Source organism: Tenrec ecaudatus, chromosome 6 (genome assembly GCF_050624435.1).
Source record: "Tenrec ecaudatus isolate mTenEca1 chromosome 6, mTenEca1.hap1, whole genome shotgun sequence".
In the NCBI taxonomy this organism is placed as follows: domain Eukaryota; kingdom Metazoa; phylum Chordata; class Mammalia; order Afrosoricida; family Tenrecidae; genus Tenrec; species Tenrec ecaudatus.
In genome coordinates this window covers 75,519,318-75,532,766 of record NC_134535.1, presented here as the reverse complement: position 1 = coordinate 75,532,766, position 13,449 = coordinate 75,519,318, and positions in this window count along the sequence as shown.

Sequence of the window (13,449 nt, the reverse complement as noted above, 5' to 3'; positions counted from 1 at the left end):
TCACCTCCCGCTCGGCCCTCCTCACCTCCCGCTCGCCCTGCTCACCTCCCGCTCGCCCTCCTCACCTCCCGCTCGGCCCTCCTCACCTCCCGCTCGCCTTCCTCACCTCCCGCTCGCCTTCCTCACCTCCCCCTCACCTCCCGCTCGCCCTCCTCACCTCCCGCTCGCCCTCCTCACCTCCCGCTCGTCCTGCTCACCTCCCGCTCGCCCTCCTCACCTCCCGCTCGCCCTGCTCACCTCCCGCTCGTCCTGCTCACCTCCCGCTCGGCCCTTCTCACCTCCTGCTCGCCCTGGCCCTGGAAGTGTCGCTCCCACAGATTAGCAGCGTCAAGGGTCGCCGTCCATTGGTCCTGTCCAACCCCAGAGCCCTGGCCTGCCAACCAGAGGCAGGTCCCCAAGCCCGAAGACCCCTGCTGAAGGCAAGGACAGACGCCGCCGGGCGGCCATCGCCGTCTTGCTGTCCATCTTTACTTGCGCAGGCCAGGCCTAGCAGACCTTCAGCGGAACCGCATGGGCACTGCCTCGGCCCTCTTCTCCCCAGGACTGTGTCGACCCCAGAATTATGCCCTGACGTGGGCCCAGTGCTGGGCTGAACCCCACTGCCATGGGCGGCACCTACCAGCACCCTGAGACCCAGGGCTACCAGTAGCTTGCCTTCTGTGAGCCTTGGTGACCACCTGCCCCTGTGTGCCCTGCCCCCAACCCCCAGCCCTCTGTCTGTCCCTCCATGCCCAAGTCGCCTGCCCAGGGCCACTTAATGCCAGTCGGGCAGTGCAGCAAGGTCTGTCTATGTATGTGTGCACGTGTCCAGGGGCGGGTGCCCAGCTGGGGTAGAGCTGGGTGGCAAGGGTGCCTCCCCTCCAGGGGGAGGTGTTCCTTCACCGCACCTTGGAGCATGCCTGAGCACCTCCAGTGTGTCAGGCTCAGGTGGGGAAGGAGGCAGAAGAGACCCAGCAGCGCAGGGAGGGGAGGGGAAAGGAATGGGGTGGCCTCAAGGTTTGGTTTGACCTGGGGTGAGTGCCAATCCCATAGGTCACAGGGAGCTGTCTCCTGTAGAGAGTCAAGGTATCCCCACTCTGAGAGAGGGGAAAACTGAGGCTTGGGGAGTCCAGGGCCACTAGGGCAGCCAATGGGGGTGTGGGGAGGAAGCTGCAGGAAGCTTGTCTCCCCACCCTCCCCTTAGCCTATGGCTGTCCTCCTGGGAACCCCATAAGACACTGTTATACACAAGGGACCCCCCCATACCCCAAGCAGCCCCTTCTGCTTTTGGCCTCCCTCTCCAGGTGGGGAACTGAGAGGGCCCCCCACCCCACCTCCACTTGCTCATCTTTTTTTTAATTAAGAATTATATTTTAATCATTTTATTAGGGGCTCATACAACTCTTATCACAATCCATACATACATCAATTGTGTAAAGCACATTTGTACATTCATTGCCCTCATCATTCTCAAAACATTTGCTCTGTAACGTAACGAAGAGGTATATCTGTAACCCAGGTGGGGACAGAACATGATAGTGGGACAGGAGGAAAGTGAAGGGAAATAGAGGAAAGAGCTAGGAGGCAAAGGACATTTATAGAGGTTTAGACAAAGACATGTACATATGCAAATATATATATATGAGGATGGGGAAATAGATCTATATACCTATATTTATTTATTTATTATCTTTTTTTGGGGGGCTCATAAGGCTCTTATCACAATCTGTACATACATCAAATGAGCAAAGCACCCTTATACATCGTTGCACTCGTCACTCTCATAATTCACCTTCCACTTGGGTTCCTGGAATCAGCTCGGTTTCCCTTTATATGCCTATATTTATAGGTTTAGTATTAAGGTGGCAGAAGGACCTTGGGCCTCTACTCATGCACTCCCTCAATGCAAGAATACTTTCTTCTATTAAATAGGCATTTTATGATGCTCACCCTCCCAACACAACTGCTGAAGCCAAAGCGGGTGAACAAGCAAATGTGGTGAAGAAAGCTGATGGTGCCCAGCTACCAAAAGAGATAGCGTCTGGGGTCTTAAAGGATTGGAGATAACAAGCGGCCATCTAGCTCATAAGCAACAAAGCCCACATGGAAGAACACACCAGCCTATGTGATCACATGGTTCCGAAGGGATCAGTTGTCAGGCATCAAAGAACAAAAAATCATATCATTGGGTGCACACCTCCATGATATGATCGCCGAGGACAAACAGGTGCATAAGTAAATGTGGCAAAGAAAGCTGATGGTGCCCAGCTATCAAAAGAGATAGCGTCTGGGGTATTAAAGGCTTGAAGGTGAACAAGCGGCCATCTAGCTCAGAAGCAACAAAGCCCACATGGAAGAAGCACACCAGCCTGTGCGATCAAAGGTGTCGAAGGGATCAGGTATAAGGCATCATCAGGAAAAAAAAATCTTACCATAGTGAATGAAGGGGGAAGTGCAGAGTGGAGACCCAAAGCCCATTTGTTGGCCACTGGAGATCCCCTCACAGAGGGGTTTAGGAGAGGAGATGGGTCAGTCAGGGTGCGATGTAGCACCGATGAAGAATACAGCTTTCCTCCAGCTCCTGGATGCTTCCTCCCCCCAACTACCATGATCCGAATTCTACCTTGCAGGACTGGATAGAACAGAGGTTGTATACTGGTGCAGATAGGAGCTGGAGGCACAGGGAATCCAGGGCGGATGATACCTTCAGGACCAGGGGTGTGAGGGGCAACACTGGGACGGTAGAGGGTGAGTGGGTTGGAAAGAGGGAACCGATTACAAGGATCTACATGTGACATCCTCTCTGGGGGATGGACAACAGAAAAAGGGGGTGAAGGGAGACGCCGGATAGGGCAAGATATGACAAAATAATAATTTATAAATTTTCAAGGGCTCGTGAGGGAGAGGGGAGCGGGGAAGGAGGGGAAAAAAGAGGACCTGATGCAAAGGGCTTAAGTGGAGAGCAAATGCTTTGAAAATGATGAGGGCAAAGAATGTACAGATGTGCTTTATACAATTGATGTATGTATGGATTGTGATAAGATTTGTATGAGCCCCTAATAAAATGTTTAAAAAAAGAAAATTATGATAGCAACAAATGTACAGATGTGCTTGACACAATGGATGGATGGATGGATGGATGGATTGTGATAAGAGTTATACAAGCCAAAAAAAAATAAACACACATGTAGATGAACCCGAAAAAAAAAAAGAGTTATACAAGCCCCCAATAAAATGATTTAGAAAGAAAGTAGATAATGATGGCAACATGTACAAATATGCTAGATACAATTGATGTATAGATTGTTATAAGAGCTGTAAGATTCCTCAATAAAATGATCTTTAAAAAAAAAAGAATATATTAAAAAAAACATTTGTTCTCCACTTAAGCCCCTGGCATCAGCCACTCATTTTTTTCTCCTCCCTCCCCACTTGCCCCTCCCTCATGAACCCTTGATAATTTATAAATTATTATTTTGTCATATCTTGCCCTGTCCGACAGTCCTTTCACCCACTTTTCTGTTGTCCGTGCCCCAGGAAGGAGGTCACATGTAGATCCTTGTAATCGATTCTCCCTTTCCAACCCACCCTCCCAGTATCGCCACTGGTCCTGATGGGATCATCCGCCCTCGATTCCCTGTGTTTCCAGTTCCTATCTGTACCAGTGTACATGCTCTGGTCTAGCCAGACTTGCAAGGTAGAATTGGGATCACAATAGTGGGAAGGGGAAGGGGGAAGCATTTAGGAACTAGAGGAAAGTTGTATGTTTCATCGTTGCTATATCACACCCTGACTGGCTCGTCTCCTCCCAGAGACCCTTCTGTAAGGGGATGTCCAGTGGCCTACAAATGGACTTTGGGTCTCCACTCTGCACTTCCCCCTTCATTCAATATGGTAAGATTTTTGTTCTCATGATGCCTGATACCTGATCTCTTTGGCACCTCGTGATCGCACAGGCTGGTGTGCTTCTTCCATGTGGGCTTTGTTGCTTCTGAGCTAGATGGCCACTTGTTTACCTTCAATCCTTTAAGACCCTAGACGCTCTCTCTTTTGATAGCTGGGCACCATCAGCTTTCTTCACCACATTTGTTTATTCACCGGCTTTGTCTTCAGCAGTTGTGTCAGGAAGGTGAGCATCATAGAATGCCAATTTAATAGAAGAAAGTATTCTTACATTGAGGGAGTACTTGAGTGGAGGCTCAATGTCCTTCTGCTACCTTAATACTAAATCTATAAGTATATGCACATAGATCTAGTCCCCATCCTCATATATATATTTGCATATGTACATGTCTTTATCTAGACCTCTATAGCCCTTTGCCTCCTAGCTCTTTTCTCTATGTCCTTTGACTTTCCTCCTGTCCCACTATCATGCTCAGTCCCCACCTGCCCTCCCAGACCTCCCACACCCTCTTCACTAGCAATTTGGATCTCTTGTTGTTCCCTTGTCCCTAGGTTTGTTAACACCACTATCTTTCCTCCCACCTCCCCTTCTCCCATGTCTCCCTAGAACTGTCGGTCCCGTTGTTTTCTCCTCCAGATTGTTCATCCAGCCTATCTTATTTAGACAGACCTGCGGAGATAATAACATGCACAAAAACAAGACAGAACAAAACCAAGCAACAATATACAACAAAACAACAACAAACCACTGACAAAACAAAACAAAACACAAGAAAGAAAAGCTTGTAGTTAGTTCAAGGATGGATTTTTGGCCTTTAGGAGTGTTTTCCAGTCTGTTGGGGCACCATGCCCTGGCCCCAAAGTCCACCTTCAGCATTCCCTGGAAACCTCACCGCTCTGTTCCCTTGCTGTTCTGTTGCACCCCCTTAGTGTTTTGCCTCGGTGTGGTGGGATCAGATTGGGGGCAATTCCCACTCTGTGTCTCTGGTGTTGTCCCCTGTAGGGCTATGGATCAGTGAGGGGCGCCATGTCTCATAGTGGGGCCGGCCATGTGGTCCTCTCTGTGGACTGGCTGCTCTAATTGGGAACACTGTCCTCACGGCCTGGTGGACCCCCACTTATTCATCTTGCTGTGGGCTGTTCCTTACCCTGGTATCCCATGGAAGTTGGTTCCTGGGCACTCAGCTTCCCTGCCATCTTGGTGGCCTCCGAAGGAAGAGCACTGTTCTCCATTGGGCTGGCACAAGATTCTAGAGCAGTGGTTCTCAACCTTCCCAATGCTGCGACCCTTTCATACAGTTCCTCAAGTTGTGTTGACCCCCAACCATAACATTATTTTCGTTGCTACTTCATAACTGTCATTTTGCTATTGTTATGAATCATCATGTAAATATCTGATATGCGGGATGCATTTTCATTGTTACAACTTGAACATATTTAAAGCATAGTGATCAATCAGAAAAACAGTATGTAATTATATGTTGTGAAATATTTATTTCTAATGACGAATAAATGAAATTTGGTCTTGAAGCATGATGTAGCATGGGTCACAGTCTTCATGCCGGGTACTCGGATGTGGGTGGACCTGCCTGGAGACGGATAGAGGAGCGGTGTCTCAGTTCCTAAGACCATTGGAAGTATGTGTAATCCAATGGTCTTAGGCGACCCCTGTGAAAGGGTCATTCTACCCTCAAAGGGGTTGAGCGACACAGGTTGAGAACCGCTGTAAAGGGTCCCATCTGCGGGGAGAGAACTTAATATGCAAAAGAGACAGCCAAAAGTCCATGGGCTACCAGGGACCCTGCAGCACGGACACCCAAGAGCCTCGTGCTTTATTCAGAGGCCAGCTTCAATATCTTTCCTGCACACAGCCTGCAACTCGGCTCGTGACACATCACACAGTGGGACAGGTCATGAGCACATCAGTTATTAAAGACAGGAGGGGAGGACACGGTTGGGGACGTGAAGTAACTGATGAGTTTGCAGACTCCTGCCTTCTGCAGCTTTCGTCAGCAAACAGGGGACGAGTGTCCATTGATCTCAGGTGGACAGACAGGCCAGCCATTACTTCATCAGCTCCCATGGCTGAGCCATCTGCATTCCCCTGCAGGCCGTCAACCATAGAAGGTGGTGGTCTGTCCAGTTCTTGTCTAAGGAGCAAACAGCTTCTCGCGCTCCCTGCACTCACAGTCTCTGAGTTGAGCCTGGAGGACTGGGGAGACCGAGCGGGGGAGCTGTGAGGGTGTCATGTGGCCAAGTCCTGTTCTGTTCTCTCCATCTAGGATCCACACTGGGCCTCCATGGGCTATGCACGAGCCCCTGAGGAGATCACAAGGGTTTGGGGTGGTTTCTTTTCACCCTTTTCTCCTCTCACAAGAGACCTGGGAGGCAGGGGCCTAGCCATCTGCTCATTCCTGTAGCAGGCAGGCTGGCACCTGGGCCGCTGGCTGGGCATGGTCCCTAGCCTCACAGAGCACCAAGCAGCTGTCCAGAGTCTACTGCAGGTGACAGCCAGCCAGGCCCACAGTGGGGCAGGGAGGGCACAGCAGGGAATCAGGAAGCCCCTTCTCAGAAGAGGGGGAGACTATGGAGTGAGGGTGATGGGGAGGGTGTATCTGGATTCAGGCCCAGAGGCATCCAACTGCCGAGTGATAGGTCGTGGGTGACCACCCTCTACTAGGTCTGAGGAAGGGACTCTGCCTCCTTGGTGGGGCCAGGGGCTGCCAGCCTCAGCAGTGGTATCTGAACCAGATGCGTTTCTGAAGCCAGTGAAGTCTGGGTGGGTGTGGCTGTCTCTAGCAGTAAGGCTCTGCGCACCCCCCTTCCTTATACCCCACCACCCTTTCCAGGTGCAGCCCACCCGCTGCTCCTGGCTACCAGCCAGCCCTGTCCAGGCTGCCCTTGCTTCTCCTCTGTAATGGGGTCAGAGGGCAGGGGACCTGTGAAGTTAATCCAATCCCTCCATGCTTATTACAGGTTCTCTTTCACCCCACCCTGCAGGCTGGAAGAGGCTCCCAGACCCCCTGCCTCCTTGCCACGACTGAAGACAGCACCAATCATGCCACTAGGTACCCCATTCTTCCGGAGTACCACCCTCACACCAGGCCCCCACCTCAGCTAGACACTGGCAGGGACCAGCCTTGTGGCAATGGACAGGTTTGCATGGGGCCCGGCACACCTGACTGGTCCTTGGAGCCTCAAGCTCAGACCTTGCAGCCCTGTTCCCTCACCTTTCCCACTCCCCTCTCTGCCTCTCCACTGCTCCCAAGCCTTTCCTTGGAGAAGGGCCCACTGTAGCCTGGCCCTGCAGAGTCTGGGCCCCTCCCCCTTTCCCCACCAAGTGCAAGAAGAGGCCCAGGCCACCTGTGTTCCACACAAGGACCCTTAGAGATGATGGAGCCCAGGGTGCAGGGCAGAGCCTGGCCTGAGGTGACAGTACAGAGTTGGGGGCTCAGGAGGCAAGTCTCCTTCAATCCTCCTTGACCAAGTGTTCTGCCCAGCTCTGGGTGGGGTGTAACCATTTCCCCTTTCCAGGAAGCCAGGATCAGTTCCCCACTCCCTTTCCCCTGGTGATTCTGGATCTTCAAAGTCTCTTGGGGCCCCAAGCTTCCTCCATGTAGCTAAATCTTTCCACCTGTTACCTCTCTGGGACCCTCCCAACCTGCCCTCAAGACTCCTTTGATTCTCCCAGGAGCACCAAGGGGTACACGCCTCCCAAGAGTTTGTGGGAGGATGGACTGGTTGAGCTGTCTCCCAGCACTGCCCCTGACCTGACACCCCCATCTTCAGGTGACCCTGGCCCTCACACAGCATGATTGCCTGTGTATCATATACATATACATTTTTCTATATATGATGTATCATATAAGGCTCCTTGAATATGTGTGTGTGTGTGCAGTGATGGGCACCCCCTCTTGGGCCCCGACTCTTGGCCCCTCCACCACCTCCTGCAGTCGCCAGAGTAAATCCAATGGCTTTCAGAAGAACATTCATGAAGTCTTAAACAAAGACAAGCTCCATAGACACATGACCCAGGGGAAGCACACCATTAGCATGGTGTCATCGTGGCCTCCACAGATCAGACTCAGGATTCACACAGGACAAGGTAAAACTGCCCCTGTGGGTGTACGAGAGGGGAACTCTTTTTTTTTATTTAAACGTTTTATCGGGGACTCATATAACTCTTATCACAATCCATACATACATCAATTGTGTAAAGCACATCTGTACATTCTTTGTCCTCATCATTTTCAAAGCATTTGCTCTCCACTTATGCCCTTGGCATCAGGTCCTCCTTTTTTCCCTTCCCTCCCCGCTCCCCCCTCCCTCATGAGCCATTGATAATATATAAATTACTATTTTGTCATATCTTGCCCTGTCCGACATCTCCCTTCACCCCCTTTTCTGTTGTCCGTCCCCCAGGGAGGGGTCACATGTGGATCCTTGTAATCGGTTCCCTCTCTCCAACCCACTCACCCTCTACCCTCCCAGTATCGCCACTCACACCCCTAGAGATGGGAACTCTTTCCAGGAGTAGAGCCTCATCTTTCTTCCCAGGAAGAGCTGGTGGTTCCTGAACTGCTGACCATGCTGTTCACATCCCAACTCGTAACCAGGAGACAACCAGGGCTCCAAACCTGAAGAGCAGAACTTGTCACAAAAGCATGACTGGTGGCTGACAATATATCAAGTTGTCATGGGACCACGCCTACGCAGCCCTAGTATCGCCGGCTCCATCTCCCTCAGAGCCAGAGCCAGGCAAGCCCCCCCCCCCCCCTTGAGACGGCCCCTTCCTGGGTAGATCTTTGGAGTAAAGGTACACTTTCTAAAGCCATCTGCCTGAGGGAAAGATGGTTCACATCTTGGTTAAGACTAGAAGAAATTCTTCCACTAGAAGAAATTCATTGGAAACTTAATCCACTAGGGACTTTGCAAATGGATTTAGGACTTTCACTGTTATCCAAAGCTTTTTGCAAAACAGGTGTTCAGAATTTAAGTACTCTGATGCAATTGCAAATAAGCCGGCTTGATGACAGCCTTATTCTTTCTTTCCCAGTTTATGGGGGTTTGTTAAGGAAGTTCACAGGTTAGGAAATGTTTAGGATAAAGTTCTTTGGGCAGAAGCCCCTCTTCTCAACCACACTGGCATGTCTCTGACCTCAGTTTCTCAGTCACTGGCTCTGTGTGTGGCCTTTGTTTGTTTTCCTTTTTAAAATCATTTTATTGGGGGTTTGTACAACTCTTACTACAATCCATGCATCCATCCATTGTGTCAAGCACATTTGTACATTTGTTGCCATCATCATTCTGAAAACATTTGCTTTCTACTTGAGCTCTTGGTATCAGCTCATTTCCCTCCCCTCCTTCCCCGGCACCCCTCCCTCACGAACCCTTGATAATTTATAAATTATTATTATTTTATCATGCCTTACACTGTCCGATGTCTCCCTTCACCCACTTTTCTGTTGGTCGCCCCCCAGAGAGAGGGTTATGTGTAGATCCTTGTAATAGGTTCCCCCTTTCTCCCCCACCTTCTCCTTCCCCTCCTGGTATTGCTACTCTCATTATTGGTCCTGAGGGGTTTATCTATCCTGGATTCCTTGTTTCCAGTTCTTATCTCTACCAGTGTACATGCTCTGGTCTAGCCGGATTTGTAAGGTAGAATGGAGGTCCCGATAGAGTGGGGGTGGGGCATTAAAGAACTAGGGGAAATTTGTATGTTTCATCATTGATGAAAGCCTTATTAAAAGGCATAGTAGGAAATGTTGTTTATCATTGTTATAAAATGTCCTTCAAAAGCAAAGACTTATGAAAATATAATTTTAATTTCTGATTTATTATTAAATTAGTCTTGTGTTTTTAACTTTGAAATGAAAATCCTTCCAAGTAATTTAAATTAAATAGTACAGAATGCATTTCATTTAACAAAAAATGAGTTGTCTATTGTCTTTCAAGATGTAGTAGGTTCTCAGTCAAGCTGTTGGCCACAAAGTCATACGGTTTGAGACCACCCGTCTCTCTAAGGGAGTAAGATCAGGCTTTCTACTTGTGAAGATTTAGCCTCCTCTGTCCCCAAGTCTGGGTCAACAATGAGTCTGGGTCAACTCACTAGCAGTGATTTTGGGATGTTTATTATCTTTCAAAATAGTTGGGCAATTTAAGCATACACATGAATTGGGATGACTAGTCTTTTGCCTTTGAATGTGAGCCTAAGGCAGGGAAGGTGAGGCAGAAATCAAGTTCCCAGTCTTTGGGTGGCCTTTGAAACGTTTGAAGAACTCCCAACTAGGTGTAGGTATTTTAAGAAATCTTGAAAAGCCAAAGTTAGATTTGGGAAAAGTTTGAAAAGAGACTTTTACATTTTAACTTAGAACATTTTTTGCAGCAACAATCATGTTTTGCAGTATACAGATATTTTCAAGAGCTTTATAATTGAGTTAATAATTAGTCCACTACGAAAAAAGAGAAGTCCACTAGAACCCTAGTAGTAGCATGATGGGTTATGTGCTGGGCTGTTAACCACAAGGTCGGCAGTTCAAATCTACCTTCTGCTTAATGGGAGAAAAGTGGTTTCCCACTCTGGTAAAGATTTATCATCAGCAGATATTAAGGGCTCAAGTAGAAGGCAAAAGTTTTGAGAATGATGTTGGCAACAAATGTACAAATGCTCTTGACAATGGATGTATGTATGGATAGTGATAAGAATTGTACGAGCCCCAATAAAATGATTATAAATAAATACGAATTAAAAAAAAAGAATATCATTGTTAACGGCAGAAAGATCATGGCTAAAAGTAGATGATGCTGGAAAGATGTTTATCTGTTATGTTAATGGCGTGAGGCATTTTATTTTGTAGATCATAATACATTATGGATAATATATGTTTTTTTTAAAGAAAAAGATTTATCGTCTTAAAACCCCCAAGGGGCAGTTCTATTCATGTGGCAGTCAGTTTTTCTGTGTTTCCAATGAGGAGCCCTGGTGGTGCTGTCAGGTAAGCATTAATGAATATTCATTAGAGTTTGACTTTTGCTCTTTAGAGAAAGGATGTACATACTCCAGATTGCTAATAAGTGAATCCATCTATGAGGAGCTGATACCAAGGACTCAAGTAGAAATGATAATGGCAACATATGTACAAATGTGCTTGATACAATTCATATATGGATTGTTATGAGAACTGTAAGAGCCCCCAATAAAATGATTTATTTTTTTAAGTGTATCCCTCTTTGATATTTTATTGTTATAATAGATTTGCAAAAGGAAATTGTTTAAAGGATTTATTAAAAAGAAATTTATTTGATATGGTCAAAGTTTTATCCATCTGCCTAAAGTTTAACAGTTTAAGACTTGGGTGGGAATTTTAATGTTAGATAGCATAGAACAAGGAATTGGTTTTCTCGCTGGTTAAAGTAGCAAGATTTTCTCTGATTACTGGTTTAAAGTGCTGATTCATTCTCTGAAAAATCTGCTTCCGGGACCAAGATAATTTGGGTTCACATGATCTTGAGAAACTAATTCTTACCCTTAAAATTTAGTTAACCCACTTAACTTACAATAAAAAGTTAACCAAAAAAGATGTTAGGTAAATAACCTAGGTGTTGTTTCTCAATGAATTATTACAAACTCTTGACAATTTGAAACTTCACGTAAAGTTTTAAAATATTTTTTCCATTTTATAAAAAAGAAAGTTCTATAAGATCTTACATAATAGAAATGCTTGGTTTTATTTTGGATTAAAAGTATTAGTGATTCCATTTACCTCTTATGTTTTTGCCTACTGTTAGGGAACCAGGGAATATTATATCATAAATTCATAAAGTTTAATTTTCACTCGCCACACTTTATTTCTTTTAAATCTAACATTATTGAGGTCAATGGTTTAACTGAAGAATTCACATCCATATTCTTGGGATATTCATATGCCCAAACGAATTATGGTTGTATTAATCATCTAGAGATAAGCTTTTGCTTTGGTGACTTGCTAAAATGCTTGATCGCTATATTCCTACTGAAAGAATGGACTATATTGGATTTAGGAAAAAGAACTGGTACTTTGACTTTGGAATCTATTAGACTGAATCAAGACTTCCAGGACTTTGGTTTAGAAGGCGACCAGGCTGACAAATTACAACGGATCCAAAATCACGAGGAAACAGAAATTAGTCATTGAATAAACTAAACTGTTAGTCTGGGTGGTTAGGTGGGGATATTGTGGGTATCTTTTAAGGTTCTAGACTCTGATTATAAAAACATCATTTTTCTCTTTTCATCTAGATTGTGTTGGAAGTTAAATTCTGAACTCTGGGTGTGCAGAAGGCTCGTGTACACCATTCTCTGCTGTCAAGTAGATCCTAACTCATAGCGACCCCACAGGGCTGTCAATCTTCCCAGAGCCTCAGCTTTCTCCCACGGGTTCGAATCGCCTGGTTCGCAGCCAACACTTACCCAGCAGCAGTGGGAGCCCTAAATCCGTTTCTTGATTCTCCCCCTAGACTCAGCCTCCTTTGAGTTCTTCTGACCACTGAGGAGCAAGGTGCAATCTGAAAGTGGATTATTATCACTCCCCTAGTCATTTAAGGAGGGGGCTTCCCTAGGTATGTCATTGATGGAAATTGGGGTACCCTTACCGCCCTGCTCAGAGAGTGCTCTTATCAACTTGTCTAACTGCAACAGGATATGCATCCCAATCGCCCGCTGGCCATTTCCTGCTTCCCTAGTCCTTCCTCCCCCAGTGATGAATTGACCTGCCGCCACCCATGACTTGGTGCCAGTTTCTTTTGTTGTACCCTAGGGACCAACTCTCTGAATCCTGGGACACCATTACAGCCTCCTGCTGGTGGTTCTCCTTCAACAAAGGGTCTGGCTTTATTCTCTTTCAAACATAGTAAGTATGCTTCTATAATTTCTACCTGAACGTAGAGTCTCTTTTCTCCCCTAGGACATAGGTTTAGATAGTATGACTCTCAAATTTTAAATTTTGTTGTTGGTAAATTTAGCAAGATTAAGCCAAGCCATGATTTTACCAGGCAGAATTGCGATGATTTCCTGCTAGCTCCGAAAGAACAGTCTGTGTTAATAGGTGACCATTTCTGTATTCATCGACAACCTGAGGCTTTACAGAAGGTAACTTCCTTCTTTTAAAAGTGGACTATTAAAAATATATATATATAAATAAATAAAAGTGCACTACAACTATGGCAGACGCTGTAAAGACACGGGCAACTGCCTCGCGGTGCTTGTTATAATGGTATGGACACCATTGGGTCTTGGTTTTCTGAGTTATTTCAGACAGCCAGAATATTGTTGATACATATTTTTTCTACTTCTGGTTCTCATGGAATTTGGGGTTAAACCACTAAAAACCACCCACTGCCATCACGTCAGTTCTGACTCATAGTGATTATGTACTTTTAAACCTTGAGTTTTGGCTGATAAAACACAACAAAGTTGTGCCTCACAGCCCTTGGGTATTGAAGAGTGGTTGAGAGAAACAGTGAAACCAATGGTGCTACGACCATACGCTCTTGTGAAGAATCAGTCTGCTTGGAGAATCAGACTCCCAA